The sequence below is a fragment of the Tenrec ecaudatus genome, chromosome 16, assembly GCF_050624435.1.
Source record: "Tenrec ecaudatus isolate mTenEca1 chromosome 16, mTenEca1.hap1, whole genome shotgun sequence".
NCBI lineage: Eukaryota > Metazoa > Chordata > Mammalia > Afrosoricida > Tenrecidae > Tenrec > Tenrec ecaudatus.
The window spans coordinates 70268331-70287181 of record NC_134545.1 but is presented as its reverse complement, the minus strand read 5'-3'; the positions used below and the strand labels follow the sequence as shown (position 1 = coordinate 70287181).

At 40.8% G+C, this 18851-nt stretch overlaps 1 protein-coding gene across 2 annotated transcripts in view; it reads left to right on the top strand.

Moving 5' to 3' along the window:
* PRKG1 (protein kinase cGMP-dependent 1) overlaps positions 1 to 18851 on the top strand; it is a 1325949-nt gene that overhangs the window by 950357 nt on the left and 356741 nt on the right. The window lies entirely within an intron of this gene.

The following is an 18851-nucleotide window of genomic DNA, read 5'->3' as shown; positions in this document are numbered from 1 at the left end:
ACCCCATCACATCTTATCCGTGTTGTTGTTGTTGTTTTTAACTTCAGGCGGAGGTAATGGTCAGCCGTGCAGAGGAACTATCAGGCACAGTTCCATAGCATTAGATGCTGCTAAGCATTTCTAGAAGCCGTTTATTAATGTGTGTCATTGGCGCCTTTTCCCTTCTTAGCCATTTTAGCAGGAGCACCTGAGTAACCATCATTCTCATTTTGAAATGACCCTGCAGTGAGTTTTTGAAAATGCAGATCGAACAGCTTTGTAAGAATACTCGGTCACTAGATAACTCTTTCGTCTAGTTAGTAGCCATGCGGAAATAGGTCCCTGGTTCCTGAAACATCTCAAACAGGAGACCTTTTTAAACTCCGAGGCTGCCGTGCATAAGATGCGCTTGCCCGAAATACAAGATGTGCCCCTTCCTCTGGGCTGCAGCAGTATCAGCAGGCTGCAGAGAGCGTGCTGAGTTTCACAGCCCCTCACACCCCATGCAAGTGCCTCTGTACCTCTCGCTGGCCTTGCTTCTCTGCATTCTGGCTATATGCTTTCTATGAGGACTTGTTTGTTCTTTTGACTGTCCATGGTACTTAAAGTATTCCTAACTTAATTAAATGTCCCTTTAATTGTGGACACCTTATGCCAACTCCTTTGTTCTGCAAGAGAAAGAGGAGACTTTCCGCTTCCCTAGAGACTTATAGTCTCAGACGCCTACTGGGCAGTTCGGGGCTGCCTTGTTCCACGCATGGCTATGAGTTAGAACTGACTTGATGGCAGTACATTTGGGTTTGTTCACGGGGTCACCCTGAGTCAGAATAGACTTGATGGCAGTGAGTGTGAGTGATGGGGCTCAAAGAGCCAAGTTCGGTCATTTTTGTTGGCCTCATCTCTGTCGCTTTCTTCCTACATCCAGTCTAACAGGCACGCTGGTTTTATTTTCAAACTATCAGATTCCAGCTGTTTATTCCAGTTTAATTGTTGCATTCTGTGAAAGCCTCAATGTACCCTTGTGTGGTAGACTCCTGTCTGTCTGTCTGTCAGCATCTACTCTTTGGCCCCGCCCATGCAGATGTTTCTTTTTCTCCATACAATCACCAATTAGCTCACAGTGGTTCTCAACCTTCCTACGGCCGTGACCCTTTAATACAGTTCCTCATGCTGTGATGACCCCCCAACCATAAAATTATTTTTGTTGCTACTTCTTCACTGTCATTTTGCTACTGTCATGAAAGGCGACCCACAGGTTGAGAACGCTGAATTAGGAATCCGAGTGGTGTAGTGGTTATACATTGAGCCAAAATGACATGGTTGGGAGTTTGAAACCACCAGCAGTGCTGCAGGAGAAAGACCGGGCTTTCTACTCCTGCAAAAAGTTATAGTCTCGGAAACCCACCAGGGGTCACTATGCCATCATTGACTCCAAGGGATTTGGGCACCAAGGGATTTCTTAAATATGTCAGTAAAACCATGTCACGCCTGGACAAGGAGTTCTAGATTTCATTCAGATTAAAGCGGAGGTCTTACAAGGCTCTACAAACCTGTTTATACGATCCGCACCCTGCTTCTTTCCTCTGGGCATCTCTACTTTTCCACTCACCCCTTTGTTCCCTGAAATCTAAGCACCCTGACTCTTAGTTCTGGAATCCACAAAACCGACTTCTCCCTCTGCCTGGATGCTTCTCAGTTTAACTTTCTCTTTCAACTCCCAGTATCTGTTCAGATCTCACCTTCGCAATGGAGAATCCTGGTTGCCCCATTTAAATGTTCAACCTACTCTTCCCCCCCCCCCTTTATAATGTCTCCTACACTGCTCCGTAATTCATATTTAATGTACTATGTAATACATATTGTGTTAGTCTGGGTAGATTAGAGAAACAAAGTCATAGACACTCATATGTATATGAGAAAGAGGTTTATATACAAGAGCAATTGAATATTGAGAAAAAGTCCCAGCCCAGTCCACATCAAGTCCAATATTAGACCATATGTTCGATTCCAATCTAAAAAGTCCTCTTTAGACTCATGAAATACATGCAATGATGCTGAATGCAGGAGGATCACAGGCCAGTGGGTTGGAAGTCTTTGGATCTAGTGGCATTGTAAGCATCTCAGCACTGGCAGGGGTCTCCACGTGGCTTCTCCAGTTCCCAGGTCTGGGAGTACTGTGGGACACAATTGGGTATCATTCAACCCTCTTTATCCTACTCCAGTCAAGGGGACATTTGCCCCTTGCATCAGGGTGGGTCCAAGTGACTTCTCAGCTCCCAGGGTGCAACACCATGTGTCTTGTGAGTGGAAAGGTTCCTCAGGGAGTGAGTTTTGTCAGTAGAGTCTCTAGGGCAGCAGTTCTAAACCTGTGGGTTATGACCCTTATGGGTCATATGTATCGCCTAAGACCATCATGTGTCGCCTAAGACCATCACATGATCTTAGAAAACACATTTCTGATGGTCTTAGGAACTGAGACACCGCTCCTCTATCCATCTCCAGGTGGGTCCACCCACATGCAGATACGCCCACATATGAGTACTCCGCATGAAGACTGTTACCCATGCTACACCATGCTTCAAAACAAAATTTCATTTATTTGTCATTAGAAATAAATATTTCCAACGGGCGTCCCCACCTGCTAACAGCTCCGCCCAGTAAGACCTGTACTACCCATCGCGCCGCCATTAAAAGCAGCAGTAGTGCAAAAAAAAAGAAAGAAATATTTCACAATATATAATTAGATATTGTTTTTATGATTAATCACTATGCTTAATTATGTTGAATTTGTAAGAATTAAAACACATCCTGCATATCAGATATTTATATTATGATTTATAACAGTAGCAAAATTATAGTTGTGAAGTAGCAACGAAAATAATTTTATGGTTGGGGGTCACCACAACATGAGGAACTGTATTAAAGGGTAATGGCATTAGGAAGGTTGAGAACCACTGCTTTAAAGGAATGAGCCAAGAGAGAAGTGTCTCCCTCCTTCAAGGAGAAAATACAGGGGTTCCCAGAATTCTCAGGAGAATGCCATGCTCACACAGAGGCGTCATTGGTTATATCTTGATTGACAGGCCAAACTCCACTCCCCCATTTGTAATCCTCTCCAATTGACACCAGATTATGTAACTACTACACAAATACATACATGTAATATTCATAATACATATAATTTAATAGGTTTAGTCTTAATTTTTTTATCTCCCTGAAAACTGGATGGGACTTTGCTTTTGCTCACAGATAAATCCTAAGCAGCTAAAACAATTCCCTGCGCATGATAGGCACTCAGTATATTTTGTGAATATGTAAATTAACTCAATAATATTTCACTATTATGGAAAATTTTGTTAAAATTGATTATTAAAGATTGAAATCATACATTTCTTGCTTTTGGACATTACAAAAGTATTTTCAGAATAGGAAAAGGTTGAAAACATAAGAAATTAGATAATTAAAATAAAGATCAATAATCATTTTACCTAACATAGTCCCAGTCAAGTTGCCCAGTCAAGTCGCCCAGGCTTCTTTATTCATAATTGTAAGAGGCTTAAATAGTGAACAAAATTATTTTATTGTATGCAAACTTTCTAAAAACTTCTTGCAATACTATCTTTAAAATTCTACGTGTCTTACACACTTTTTATCATTACATTATATTTAATTCCTCTGTGCTAGCATTTCTCCAGCTTATGTTGGTTATATCTATTTTCTTTTAGGGATTAAAAGTGAGAAAAGTTGAAATATTTACTAATTCACTTATAATTATAATAAACATATGACTTGTTGACAGAAGAAGCCAAATTTTTTAATAAAATTATTTTTTTTCAAAAGCAGTGGAAAGAGCTGCCTGAGTGTTCAGTTTTGCCAATGGCTCAGTATGTGGGTAAATAGAAGATATTGGGTTATTCACATTTCTGTTTCTTCATTGAATTATTTTATTGATTTGGTTTTGGGTTGAAGTATAGGGAAAAAGCTAGTCTCACACAGATATGTAGCACTGAAAGGGAAACGATACTGGCCACTTCAGATGCCTGGATGTTCTTAAGGTTTCATACTTTGCCCCGTGAGTTTCTTTGGACACATCTCATACCTGATCTTTTTACCAAAGAATAATCTGTGAAAAACATTGATTCACTGAATTTTGCAGTTTCCTTTGTGAAATAAACATTTCAAAATATCAACAATGAGTAATCTAAATAGAAAAGGTTAAAATATTGCCCACGTGGGCTGCTAACTGCAAAGCCAGCAAAATCACCAACCACTCCTTGGGAGAAAGACGAGGCTTTCTACTGAGGGAATGAGTCAAAGGCTTAGAAACCCCCGCAGGGGTTGCTACCAGTTGCAATTGACTCAATGACCATGAGTTTGAGTTCGGATTGGTATTAAGTTCACAGTGGTCCATAAACATTTTTTAAAGTTTGATTTTTGATTTAGAAGTTCAATTTTTGTCATTGGTAACAAGCTGTCTGTTGTGTTCCTTGAAATGATAACCTCATGTGGTCCATTGTTGAAAACTTACCTGCTAAATATTAAGTCTGTATAACCAACTTGCCATGCGGTGTCGATTGAAAGTGATTTTTTTCATTAAAAAAATACATAACTCAGCTTGTGTCTCCAACAATCACACAAATAATATTTTTTGAGACAACCATCGTACTGCAAAATGAATCAGAAGTTCTTCTTTAATGTATGCTCGCCATTTTTATCACTAATAATGTTTAAACTATGTATTCTAGAGGGTTGAAATTTAATAAAATTAGTAATGGTTGCTATATTATCAGGAACATTTCCTCGTAAAGGAAGCATTTTGTTATTTTTGTTTGTTGTTGTGGCGATCAAGTATGTAATTTCCAGTCCGGTTTGGTGTTTCCGACTTGAATTGTGCAAAGGAGCTGTGGTTCGGAGAATTAGCTACGACGAGCCGTAGTCTTTAGAACCCCTTCCAAACGACGGGGCAGGGCCAAGCTAAGCAGAGGTATGGACGGTGACAGGGGACTCATTCTACTGAGTCATCTCCAAAACAGAAATTGAGGATTTCACAACCATCAATAACGATGAAGTGGGAGCAGAGTTTGTCCTTTGTAGCCCGTGATCCCTGCCCTGGACTGCTCAAAGAGATCCAGGTGACAAAGTGACAGGCTTCCCAGCCCAAGTTGTGAGTCAAACTGAGTGCCTTAAAGACTGGAGACTTACTGGTGGAGAGGGATACCTTAAGACACTTAATTGGGAGAGTAGGAATAGATTTGCTGACCCACAGATCTGGAGCCTACTATCTTTGAGGTTTATGATGCACTAGGATGTCTTTTGGTCATTTATCAACAGTGTTAAAAGAGCCTCATAACAATTTCCCAAGCAGGGAAAAGGCCAAAGGGCAAATGGCTGAAAGGCTGGGGATCAGAGAGAAACATACCTGAGTGGAACGAACAGTAATTTGAGTAATTCAGTTCTTAAATTGTAAATGAGCTAGATCTTCTAATAAACCTCATGGTAGGGAGTATTATTTGTGTGTTCTTTGTGGCCATTGCCAGCAAACCTAGCAGAGAAGTAGCAAGTATCATGGGAGGAAAAGCTGAAGTCAGAATCAGTAAAGTATGTTAGAGAGCAGAGGCATACCTGACCTCTGCCTTACAGGACTCAGTCTTGAATTGATGACTTTGATTCTCATTCCCCTTTGTGAAGTCAGAGGAGATCAGATATCATCTCCACATCATCCTTATAAGGGCTATCAATGCTTTATCACCACCATTGGGGGTCATCTCTTGAAGTTGTGGTATATGTTTGGGGGTGTGTGAAAAGCAGGACCTATGAACCTATAAAGTTAGCAGGCAGAAAAAGGGTTTGGGGGAGAGGGGCACACAAGGGTGGTGGAGGAGTGAAGGTGTGATGACGTCAAGGGGTCCATGAACAAGAATATTTGGAAACTGTGGTAGCCAGTGTACAATTCTGATGCATGTCATTGAACGATGGAATGATTTGTTATATGTAATAATCCAAATTAATATAAATAAATGAATAACTAAATAAGAAACAAGATTTTAAGAAAAAGCTATTCAATACTTTGAATCTTGCAGTACCATTTGTGTTTCTTGCCAAGAGTGCACATAAAAAAAATCATCTTTCACAATGACTACCTGGTTCTGATGCCCAGCAAAACAGCAAGCCCAGCAATGTTGGTAGATCCATCCATTTGTAAAGCAAAAGTACAATTCTACAGACAAGAAGTTAGTTAACTCAGTCTTGTGGTAGCAGCTAACTCTTTAATTCTTCAAGATGCTCACTCATTGAAAAGAGGCAGCACAGTGATTTCTTTTACTGTCCTTTTGTCCAGCAGACTTTGAGCAAAGTGAACTCTACTACGTTATTCGTCTCTCGGCGACTGAACTGAGTGGGCCTTTCTGGCCCGTGCAGTACAGTAACTCACCCTGTAAGATGCTCCACTGACTTTTCATTTCTCATTTGAAAAGCTCTACCCAAAAAATTTTTGGCTTTCAAAAGTCCACAATGTCTACATTTAAAAACTCAAATTCTTGTCCTTTAAGCTTTGATTGACTAGTCTCAAAATATCATCACAACGTACCTAGCATGAAAATGCTATTAAAAGTATACTGTTGTATAAAAGAAGATAAATTCTCTTTATTTATACCACTGTGGGGAAGATAAGTTTCATCATATTTTCATCTCGCTATATTCCTCCAACAATCTTTGATATATATTTATTGCATCCATCGGTCAGAAGGTTCTCTGAGCTGTCATTTTTAATCTTTTTTAGCATCTTCAGATTGAGAAATGGCAACTATACCTTGAAAACCTGAGTGTTCTAATCTTCACTATGAAAGGAAATTATTCATTTTAAAATAAAGCATCATCATTATTGAATTTTTACTTTAATAATTACAACAAGATTGTAATATTGTAACAGTTTTAGAAAATGTAGAAAGTAAGAAATGTTTTAGGGAAAAGTTTAACGGTGTTAATACGAAAAACAAGATATCAAACTGCATTGAATTCTCATTTTTTTTAATACTTAGACACAAAGAGAATTACTTCAAAGGAACATTTTATTGGATTATAATAAAGTTACAGAGATTAGGAGGGATAATGAAAATAGCTATTAAGAGGACAGTATAAGAACTGACTCAAAGCATGCTCAGTTATTTTCTCTAATATGTGTATATGTAAACACTATCTCAGAAAGTCCTAGAGAATTCACAAATAAGCATATGTTTCATTAAGTTTTTATTTTATTTTATTATCCCATGCCATGTTGCTTCTGGAAAACTCATATACCTTTGTCAAAGGACAAGGAAAAGGGAAAATCACATTATAGATTTTTTACAGCAATTGTTTTGAGTCTGAACACTGCCATGGAAACCTTAGGATTCATAAAAACACTCAGGACTGCCCGGCAACACTTTGAGAGCCGATGCAGCACATGACGATGTTATTTCATGAGTACCCTCATTGTTTATTGGCACGACTGCACTAAAATGCTTTGTGTATTAGATTTTTTAATCTGCTATTCATTATTATTTTCATATAGTGGACTATCAAAAAGAAAATCCTCAAATGAATTCAGAATATGGGACAATAAGTCTGTTTTTTAAGTTTCTCCAAAATGTCAACGTTTTGGGAAGTAAGACATGGAAGAATATTATAAAATAAGAGACTAGAAGGGGCAGGAGGAGAGAGTGGAGCACAGCCTGGCCCACCAGGCCGTGATGATGATGTTCCTGAGTAGAGCAGCCAGTCCACAGAGAGAACAACATGGCTGGCCCTACTATGAGACATGATGCCCCTCAGTGACTAAGGGCGATACAGGGGACAGCACCGGAGACACAGTGTGGGAATTACACCTGACCTGATCCCACCACACCGAGGCAAATCACTGGGGGAGTGCAGCGGAACAGCAAGGGAATGGAGTGGCAAGGTCCCCAGGGAATGCTGAAAGTGGACTTTGGGGCCAGGGCGTGGTGCCCCAACAGACTGGACTGGAAAACGCTCCTAAGGGCCAGCAAAGATCCCTGAACTAACTACAAGCTTTTCTCTTGTGAACTGTTTTGTTCTGTTCTTTTTCAGTGATTTGTTTTGGTTGTTTTGTTGTCTGGTTGTATACTGTTGCTTTGTGTTCCTCTGTCTAGTTTTCGTGCATGTTAGTGACTCCACAGGTCTGTCTGAATAGGACAGGCTGGATGAACTATCTGGATGAAAAACAACGGGACCGACAGTTCCGGGGGGACTTGGGGTGGGGGGTGGGGGGGGGGGTAAGGAAGTGGTGTTAACAAACCCAGGGACAAGGGAAAAACATGGGATCCCAAAGGGTAGAGAAGGGGGAGTGGCAGGCCTGGTGGGAAATGATCAAGGGTAAGGTTGCTTAGAGAAGAGGTATACTCTAGCCCAGGTGGCAATGAAGCATGGTAGTAGGGCAGGAGGAAGGTCAAGGGAGATGGAGGAAAGAGCTAGGAGTCAAAGGGCATTCATGGAGGTCTAGACAAAGACATGTACATGCAAATATATATAGGAGGTTGGGGAAATAGATCTTTGTGTCTATATTTATAGGTCAAGTATTAAGGTGGCGGAAGGACCTTGGGCCTCTACTCAAACACTCCCTCTATGCATGAATACCTTCTTTTATTAAATTGGAACTCTATGATGCTCACTCTCCCGACACAACAGCTGGAGCCAAAATGGGTGAACAAGTAAATGTGGTGAAGAAAGCTGATGGTGCCCGGCTATCAAAAGAGATAGTGACTGGGGTCTTAAAGGCTTGAAGATAAACAAGCGGCCATCTAGCTCAGAAGCAACAAAGTCCACATGGAAGAACACACCAGCCTGTGTGATCGAGTGGTCCCAAAGGGATCAGTTACCAGGCATCAAAGAACAAAAAATCATATCATTGACTGCACACCTCCATGATAGGATCGCTGAAGACAAATGGGTGCACAAGCAAATGTGGTGAAGAAAGCTGATGGTGCCCGGCTATCAAAAGAGATAGTGTCTGGGGTCTTAAAGGCTTGAAGGTGAACAAGCGGCCATCTCGCTCAGAAACAAATAAGCCCACATGGAAGAAGCACACCGGCCAGTGCGATCACGAGGTGCCCAAGGGACCAGATATAAGGCATCATGCAAAAAAAAAAAAAAAAGATATAAGTGTGTGTATGTATGTGTATTTATGTGTATATGTATATATGTATGTGTATATATATATTATATTAAATGAAGGGGGAAGTGCAGAGTGGAGACCCAAGGCCCAAGTGTCGGCCAATGAAGATCCCCTCATAGAGGGGCTTAGGAGAGGAGATGGGTTAATTAGGGTGTGAGGTAGTATCGATGAAGAACACAGCTTTCCCCCAGATCCTGGATGCTTCCTCCCCCCAACTACCATGATCCGAATTCTACCTTGCAGGGCTGGATAGGACAGAGGCTGTGCACTGGTACATATGAGGGTTGGAGATACAGGGAATCCAGGGTGGATGATACCTTCAGGACCAAGGGCGTGAGGGACGATGCTGGGAGAGTGGAGGGTGAGTGGGTTGGAAAGGGGGAACTGATTACAAGGAGCCACATGTGACCTCTTCCCTGGGAGAGGGACAGCAGAGAAGGGGGGAAGGGAGACCCCGAATAGGGCAAGATATGACAAAATAACGAGGTATAAATTACCAAGGGCATATGAGGGGGGGGGGGAGGGAGGGTGGGGGGGAAAAAAAAAAGGACCTGATGCAAGGGGCTTAAGTGAAGAGCAAATGCCTTGAGAATGATTGGGACAGGGAATGTATGGGTGTGCTTTATACAATTGATGTATGTATATGTATGGATTGTGGTAAGAGTTGTTGGAGTCCCTAATAAAATGTAAAAGAAGAAAAGAGGAGAAAAAAATGATTAGGGCAAAGACTGTACAGATGTGCTTTATACAATTGATGTATGTATATGTATGAACTGTGAAAAGAATTGTATCAGCCCCAATAAATTGTTATAAAAAAAAATAAAAATAAAATTGTGCATCTCAAAAAAAAAAAGGAGACTAAGGAGAAATAATGGTCAAAAGGCATTACATGAATTTTTGGCTGGATCCGTGCACATTACATATGTAATGTGTATAAAATGGTTTATGGATTATAGTCAGTTCTCCTCTGTGATGCTATTATTACTACTGCCATTTGAATAGACTAAGAGGATACGAATACTAAATTATTTAAAACCAGGCAAGGTATGCATCAGAGTTTAATCTTTTCAACATATTTATTAATCTGTATATTAGAATATATATGATAGGAAAAAGAAACATTAAGATTGGAGGAAATTTCATTAATAAGCTGAGATATGTAGCTGACATGACCTTGCTTGCTGAAAACAAAGAGGACTTGAAGTACTTACTGATGAAGAAAAAAAAAAGAGGACCTGATGCAAAGGGCTTAAGTGGAGAGCAAATGCTTTGAGAATGATTGGGGCAGGGAATGTGTGGATGTGCTTTATACAATTGATGTATGTATAGGTATGGATTGTGGTAAGAGTTGTATGAGCCCCTAATAAAATGTACAAAAAGAAAAGAAGAGAAAAAAAAAGAAAATGATTAGGGCAAAGAATGTACAGATGTGCTTATACAATTGATGTATGTATATGTATGGACTGTGATAAGAGTTGTAAGAGCCCCTAATAAAATGTTAAAAAAAAAAAAAAAGAAAATCAAGATTACAGCCTTCAATACGGATAAAAATTCAATATAAAAAAGACAAAATTCCTTAAGTGGAGAGCGAATGCTTTGAGAATGATTGGGGCGGGGAATGTATGGATGTGCTTTATACAATTGATGTATGTATATGTATGGATTGTGGTAAGAGTTGTATGAGCCCCTAATAAATTGTAAAAAAAAAAAAAGTCAAAATTCTCACAATTAGATCAGTAGATATCACCATAAGTGGAGAAACTATTGAAACTGTCAAGGATTTCAGTTACGTGGGTCCACAATCAATGCTCATGGAAGGAGTAGTCAAGATTTTATACAGCATATTGCACCGAGAAAGTCTGCTGCACGAGATCTATTTGAAATATTAAAGAGCAAAGATGTCACTTTGATAACTAACGTGTGGTTGACCGGAGCCACGGCATTTTCAAGTGAAGCACGTTCATGTGAAAGCTACGTAACGAATACGGGAGCCTACAGAAGCATGCGTGCCCACAGATGATGGCATTGGCAAGAGTACTGAAGTCACTGTGGACTATCAAAGGAACAAGCAAATCTGTCTTGGCTGAAGTACCCTCAGAATGTTCATTAGAAGGAAGGAAGGAGAGACTTTGTCTTACATACTTTGTGCATGTTATTAAGAGAGACCAGTGCTGGGAAAAGGAAATCATTCATGGGAAAGTAAATGGATAGTGAAAAAGAGGACGAATCTCAGAGATGGATTGACACCTTGACTGCAATAATGGGCTCAGACCTAGCAACGAAGGGGAGGGTACTGTGGGACTAGACATTGTTTCATTTTGTTGTGCATAATCTCACTGTGAATTGGAGCTGGTTCAAGGGCAGAGAACACCACCACCAACGACTATTTACTTAGGTTAGAAGGATCTTATTCTCAGCAATATATATTCAAAAGTACTAAGCATCAAGCTTCGCGATACCTGCGACTTATTTTCAAATTTCAATCAAAATGTGTATTAATTTACACATCTTGTAAAATGCTGTAAGCAATGCTAATAGGATTGAGCCTGAACCTAGCTAACATGCTAGGGGATAATGAGAATCATGATCAGCAGTGTGGATTCCCATGAGGTGGAGGTCAGACCTATCTCCTCCACTTGTCAATCTGTTTATCAAGGCTGACGCCAGCCCTTGCCCCCACAACACTCTCTGCTTCTCTTCTGGGTTCCATAGCCCATGAGAACGGCCACAGAGAACTCGCAGACCAAAGTGGTGCTCGTTCAATGGGGAATCAGGGATGTTAGGATCACAATTAACAGGCTAGATAAGGCAAGATCCATATAGCTACCAGAGTTCTAGTTCACGTATCACAGACTTATTCAAAATAAGCTATCTTCTGAAACATGCCTCTCCAGTCTTCGGGTAACTTCAGACTAGTTTTCTAAGCAATAACTTGTCTTGGGCTGAACAGGCTGCCTTCAAAGGAAAAAGGTGCAATCCAGACAGACCTCTGAAGGGACCTTTGAGGCTGGCTGAGTTCCGGGGAGAGCGATCGGCCCCGTGGGTTACACCAAGTAGGGTGGGCATTCTAAAGGGTCGCCTTGACGGACACAGGACCGTCAGGGAGGCTTATTATGCAGAAGTTTTCAGAAAATTGAAAACTGCATTGAAGAGAACACAGGCAAGGCAAGTGGCACCTAGGGACATATGTCAAGAAACAGTGGGTTTACGTTTGGACATTTTTATTTAAGAAAGACGCCTGTGGGTGTTTTAGTAATGCTTTTTGATTTACCCTCAGACAGTTCGGGGTCAGGATCAGGACCACCATGGGCAGAGGTTCCCCTTCTGCAGTGAAGGGCGACTCTCCCAACTCCTGTTGGCTGCACGGGCCTCCTCTTCATCCCCTCAGTAGGACTCTTCTTAGCTACTCACACGGCCAGTTCTCGTACGCTGCCTGGTTTGGGCTGTGCCTTTGCCTCTGTGTTCTAGCCTATGAGCCACATGCTAGCTCCTTCCAGGGCATCGTTGATTCCTTTTTCTTTCTGCTTCACTCTTCTCTCTTCTCTTTCTTCGTACTTCTTTTCAAACGCCTCTCTGACAACCAGTTCTTGGACTGGCAGCTTAAAGATGCCAAGTCCTTGTCATTCTCAATACATGTTAGCCTGGGATCCGAGTGGTTGACAGTTAGAAACCACCAGCAGCTTCGCGGGAGAAAGACTGGGCTTTCAATTCCAATAAACAGTGACAGTCTCAGAAACCGAACAGAGACTGTTATAAGGCAGCATCAACCCAATGGAAGTGGGTTTGGTTTTGTTTTGTTTTAGTTGTCATTTTCTTTCTTTCTTTTTTTAAAATCGTTTTATTGGGGCTCATACAACTCTTATCACAATCCATATATACATCAATTGTGTAAAGCACATTTGAACATTCATTGTCCTCATCATAATCAAAACAGTTGCTCTCCACTTAAGCCCCTGACATCAGCTCCTCATTTTCCCCTCCCTCCCCGCTACCCCTTCCCTCATGAGCCCTTGATAATTTATAAATTATTATTTTGTCATATCATGAACTGATCAATTTCCTCGGGATAACCTATCTTCACTTCATCTGCATAGTAGGCACAAATGGGCTAGGCCACTTCATTTGCATGGACTAATCCCTGTTTAAAAACAAAACAAAAATAAACTCACAGCCCTCGGGTCAAGGCTGACTCATAGTGACCCTATAAGGCTGCCCCTTGTGACTTTCCAAACTATAACTTTTTTTTAAATGTAATCATTTTATTGGGGGCTTGTATAACTCCTATCACAATCCATACATACATCAATTGTGTCAAGCACATCGGTACACCCAGTGCCATCATCATCCTCAAAACATTTGCTTTCTACTTGAGGCCTTGGTATCAGCTCCTTATCTTTCCCCCTCCCTCATGAACCCTTGATAATTTATACATTATTATTTTGTCATAGCTTCCACTGTCCGATGTCTCCCTTCACCCACTTTTCTTTTGTCTATCCCCCAGGGAAGAGGTTATATGTAGATCTTTGTAATCGGTTCCTCCTCTCCACCCCACCTTCCCTCTACCCTCTAGGTATTGCCACTCTCACCACTGGTCCTGAGAGGTTCATCTGTCCTGGATTCCCCGTATTTCCAGTTCCTTTCTGTACCAGTGTACATCTTCTGGTATAGCCAGATTTGTAAGGTAGAATTGGGATTATGATAGTGGGGTGGGGGTGGGGCTGAGAAAGCATTTACGAACTTGAGAAAAGTTGTATGCTTCATCGTTGCTACACTACACCTTGACTGGCTGGTCTCCACCCTGTGAACTGTCTGTAAGAGGATGTCCAGTTGCCTACAGAGGGGCCTTGGGTCCCCACTCCACACTCCCCTCATTCACAATGATTTGATAATTCTTTACAGGAGTAGAAAGCCTCTTCTTTCACCTGCAGAGTGGCTCCTGGTTTCAAACTGCTGGCCTTGCAGTGATCAGCCCAATGAGTAACCATTGAGCCATCAGGGCATCTCTAATCCCTGTGAGGTGCTTTCTAGTCACAGGGAAGATAACAACCTAGGATCAGCTCAAAAGTAAAAAGCTAAGTTTGGCAAATTTATCCAGGAAATGTCAGTTATCCAAGCAAACTAAGGAAAAGCTCAGGTCTAAGGGAAAATCCCTCAAACTGTTTTTCAAAAAAACCAAAGCAAAAGGTCACATAAATTCATTTCAAGACACACACACACAGAGAATTTGAATAATTGGAAGTAGATAAACAAAACCATTGTTGGATTCTAACTGATGTGGATAGAGGGGATCCTTGAACAATGATTTTCGCCTATCGTTTGACTTGATAGGCTACTGAAAAGTTGTAAAATAATTGAAATCACAAAATTAAATGTCATTAATCAATCTATGTAACCCATTACTTAAAAAAAACAATACTTTGAGAGTTACCGAAGAGCGTTTTCTAAGTACATTAATAGTAAAGTACTTAGCCCAGAGAGCCAGTGATCAGCTCCAGACTCATTCAGATGAGGATTCCAATCTTACTGCGTGCAAGGAAGCCCCCTGGTCTCGCTGCTGTCACACTGAAGAATTAAAAGTGCAACAGCTATGCCCCCTTCATTTGAAGCTGTGACCAAAGACACGGGCCACACAAGGAAGTACATTTACTCAAGCACGGTATATTTGGCACAGCACATGCGAGAGAGAGAGAGAGAGAGAGAGAGAGAGAGAGAGAGAGAGAGAGAGAGAGAGAGAGAGAGAGAGAGAGAGACGGGCGGTCTATTCCTGTTGATGAAGGCAGGCGGTATCAGTGGGAAATAAGTTGCCAGACTTTATTCTCCATCAAGGGAGGATTTATGTGTGGTTATCTCTTCACGATTGGCAGCATGTTGGTGATATAATTAAAACCACTCAGCCCAGGCTCCTTCCCATAATTTACTCTGTTAAAATGAAACTCATTGGGTGACTGCAGGACAATCCCTGTATAATGACGCTAAAAGCTATTCTTGGTCAAGAGATGGGGCCCCTGTGCCAACCTTGGGAAGTCCCTTTGTGATCTAAGTTTCATCTATCCTAGACATGGTGATCTGCCATTCGTGGCTACTGCCTTCTCAGGGGAGGAGGACTTACATGGTCGCCGCCCCCCCACCTTCTACTCTGACTTCCCGCTGAGCAAGCAGTGTGCTCTGAAACACACTCACAAGGGCTTAGCTGTAAATAGGCCTCAAAAGTAATGTATATTTTGTCAAGTTGTTATAAAAGTAAAAATTGTATTATCTATAAAACTCAGTTCAGTGTCTGGAAAACAGAAGGCATTTAAATCTTATTTTCTATTGGTGGCATTACATATTATAAATCTTTATTAATTTAGGAGGAAAAAATCATGGACAAGGAGCACACAGGAAGTTCTCTCTATTCTGTCACATTCCAATACAATTTGCAACTTCAGCCTACAACCCAGTAGGAGGGCGCCCAACATTTTAAAACAATCTCTATAATTATTGTATGATTATTTGTAATTAGAAAGTAATTATTTCTGTAATTTTTTACATAGATCAAAATAAGTTTCTCTGCTACTTAAAAATTTTAACTAGAAATTTGTTCTACCAATTATAGTGCCTCAACTTTTTACAATTGTAGACAACTTCAATTTAAATGATCACACATCCAAATTAGTAGATTCTAAAGTAATGGCTTTTGGTGTATTTGTGAAAATGTAGCTAACATGTGTCACATATATTTGTTTTATATATATCTTGAATTGTTTTATGCTATTGTTCAAACTAAAGGATCAGAAATTCTTAGAAAGCAAATTAGCTACATGAAAAATGGGGTTCTAAGGATATAGAGATTGTTACAGAGTGTTTTTAGATTAGTTTACAAAAATTAAGATGTTTATTTTTTATTAAGTTATCTTTTTTGTAGAAGTATTTCAGTTCTTACTGGTTTCTTCTTAAATTACTTTTAACTTTCATTAATAATAAATGGTTGTTTGAAGGCATTTTAAAAGGTACTTATACTTGTAAACAATAATATACTTCAAAAGTCCCTCTAAACTGTAATTCTTTTGTTTTCACTTTGTGTCTCTTGTGGTCAAGTAAATATTTTTAAAATGTTCTCATGATTGATAATTCTTAGGAAAATTAAAGCATTATAGAGTGATTTTTGACATAGACACAATGTAGATTAAAATACAAGTTCTACTACAGAAATAATAGGCCTGTCTAGAGAAAGGAGACAATTTTAATCAAATGAGACAACTTCAGTTGTAGTTTGTGTTTTTCTTAATAATCCCCGGGATAAGGAAGCTCTCTAATGACCTTTTCATCTCAGAAGATCCTGAAATATAGCTTCTAAAAGAACAAGGAAGGGCTAGATTTTTCAACCTGCATTACTCATGGAAACAGCTTCTTCCAGCTTCTTCCATCTCTTTTCTGTGGCATGCTCCATCCAGCTGCTGCAATCAATTGCCCTCTGGAAATTAAAAGCCACATGCGCAGACCACAGCACCAAGCCTGGCGGAACAGATGGCCCCGGGGAAATTGTTCACACGGCTACACCAAACCTTGGGGTTTTACCAACAGGCGTTACCCTCCTGAGATAAAATAATGGGAACTGGAAAAAAGAATTAAAAAAAAATAATGGGAACTGGAATGACAAATTAACAGCAAAACTTTCATCCTCATATCAAAACAGTATGTTTTGGCTTCTTTTGCTGTATTTTACTAATCAAGCCAAAATTATGCTGTAGGTTAAATATCACAGGGCATGCAAAAATCCATGAATTCCTCTGGGGTTTTTTTTTTTCCTGTCTTAGCATTGAGATTAAAATTGAGTCCCATATACTAGATTTTGCCAGTGGAGTTTAAAATTATTTTTGTTATTTTAAGTTATTATATGTTGGTATTTTTTTTCATTTTAAGTCATTTCTATTTCACATCTTTAAAAATTATTAATGCCTATATTCAACAGCGTTCACTATTTTCATATATCGTCTCACAGTAAGAACTAAGAGAAGAAGGAAATGAGCATTGTTGCATTCCTTTCATGGATCTCACTCTTGGCTCCGTCCTGTTTGATCCTTACAACTATCCTGAGAAGCCTTCACAGATCCATTATTTTTGCAACTTTAATACATGCTATAAGGTCGCTATTAAACTTGGTTTAGTATGTGCTATAGGGTCGCTATGAGTCGGCATTGTTTTGGTGGCAGGAAGTTTGGTTTTTTAGTTTTATAGAAGAGTGTCTGGGGACAAGGTCAGCAGTTCAACACCACCAGCTGCTCTAGGGAAGGAAGATGAAGGTTTTTTTTACTTTAATAAAGACACGCAGTCTCTGAAACCCACAGGAACAGCTGTTTTGTTCTGTAGGATGATTGTGAGTTGGAATCGACTGGATGACAATGGGTTTTACGTTTACAGTGTTTAAGTTGTTTGTCCATCCATCGAAATACAGGGGTGATCAAGAGAGGTATTGTTTCTAGGTTTGTGTAGTTTCCCTTCTTGTAGGAAAGACATGCAGTAACAAATACAGAAATGCATCATTTAGCAAATTCAAAATACCTTATGGGAAGTGGGAAATGACATGATTTGGCCTTAGTGGGAACATGCCATACTACATACAGGCAGTCCATATACAACCCAGAGCTAAACCCATGTAGAGTCTCTTATATCAAAACCGTATGAGAACCCACAAAACCTGACAGCCGTGCTCAGTGTATAGTGAAGACTGACCTTGCTGGGGAGGGGCCTGCGTGGGCAGCTTGATGGAGACTTTGTGCGTGTCCATGCACAGAGTAGGAAGCAGGACACATGGAGATCATGAAGGTGTGGCCAAGGGGACTGAGTGTGTTAGTGCTGTGAGTACAGCTATGGGCAGCTTCTTGTATGCAGCCCCTGCCACCCAGAGCCTCGCATCGGTGGGTGCCCTGATCCAGCCAACACTGTCAGCGCCCACAGGTGGCACAGAGGTGCTGTGGTGAGCTAGGAGAGGCTGCATGGTGCTGGGAAGGCGAGTGATGGCAGGAGGAAGAGGGGGGAGTCGCGGAGAGGTTAGACACAGGGATAGGTAGCCTGGAGCCCCACCTCCTGCACATTCTGGGTGTTTAGGGTCTTTAAACCAATTCAGAGTAAATGATCAACAACAGGAGTCCTGTTATCCCCTTTCAAAAATATACGCAATCAGATGGTGCCCAATAGACTTTAGGTAACATATCAGTGTTTGGCTTGTGATTAAAGTAACGTTTCAGTAACGGATAACAGGGAAGGCTTACTTAGACGATGCTTACAGTGGTTAAGCGCGTGACTCAATTTCTGAAAAGTCAGCCACTGAAAATGCTAGAGGACACTTCAAGTCCGCTTCAACTCTGACCCTCATGGGATCATCGTGAGTCAGAGTTGATCACTGGCGATGGGTTGTGGGACCTTGCTGGGTTGGGATGGGGGTCAAGGTCAAGGAAAATCCCCAAAGTTATTGGACAAATGCTTGCAGGTCATAATGTATGATTCATCAAGCTTTATCCTGCTGATGGAGTAGGAGCTGTCCTAGAGAAGGATGGGGTGGGGGAGGAGGGGACAGGGGGTGGGAAGGAGGGACAGGATGGCACAGCTGGAGAGGATCTGAGGGCAGCCAGTTGATATAGGAGTCCCCTTGGTAGCTGGGATCCTCAAAGTCAGAAAGGTAAAAGTGGGTGTTGATTCAGTCTAGGCTGCCTTGTGCTCTTTC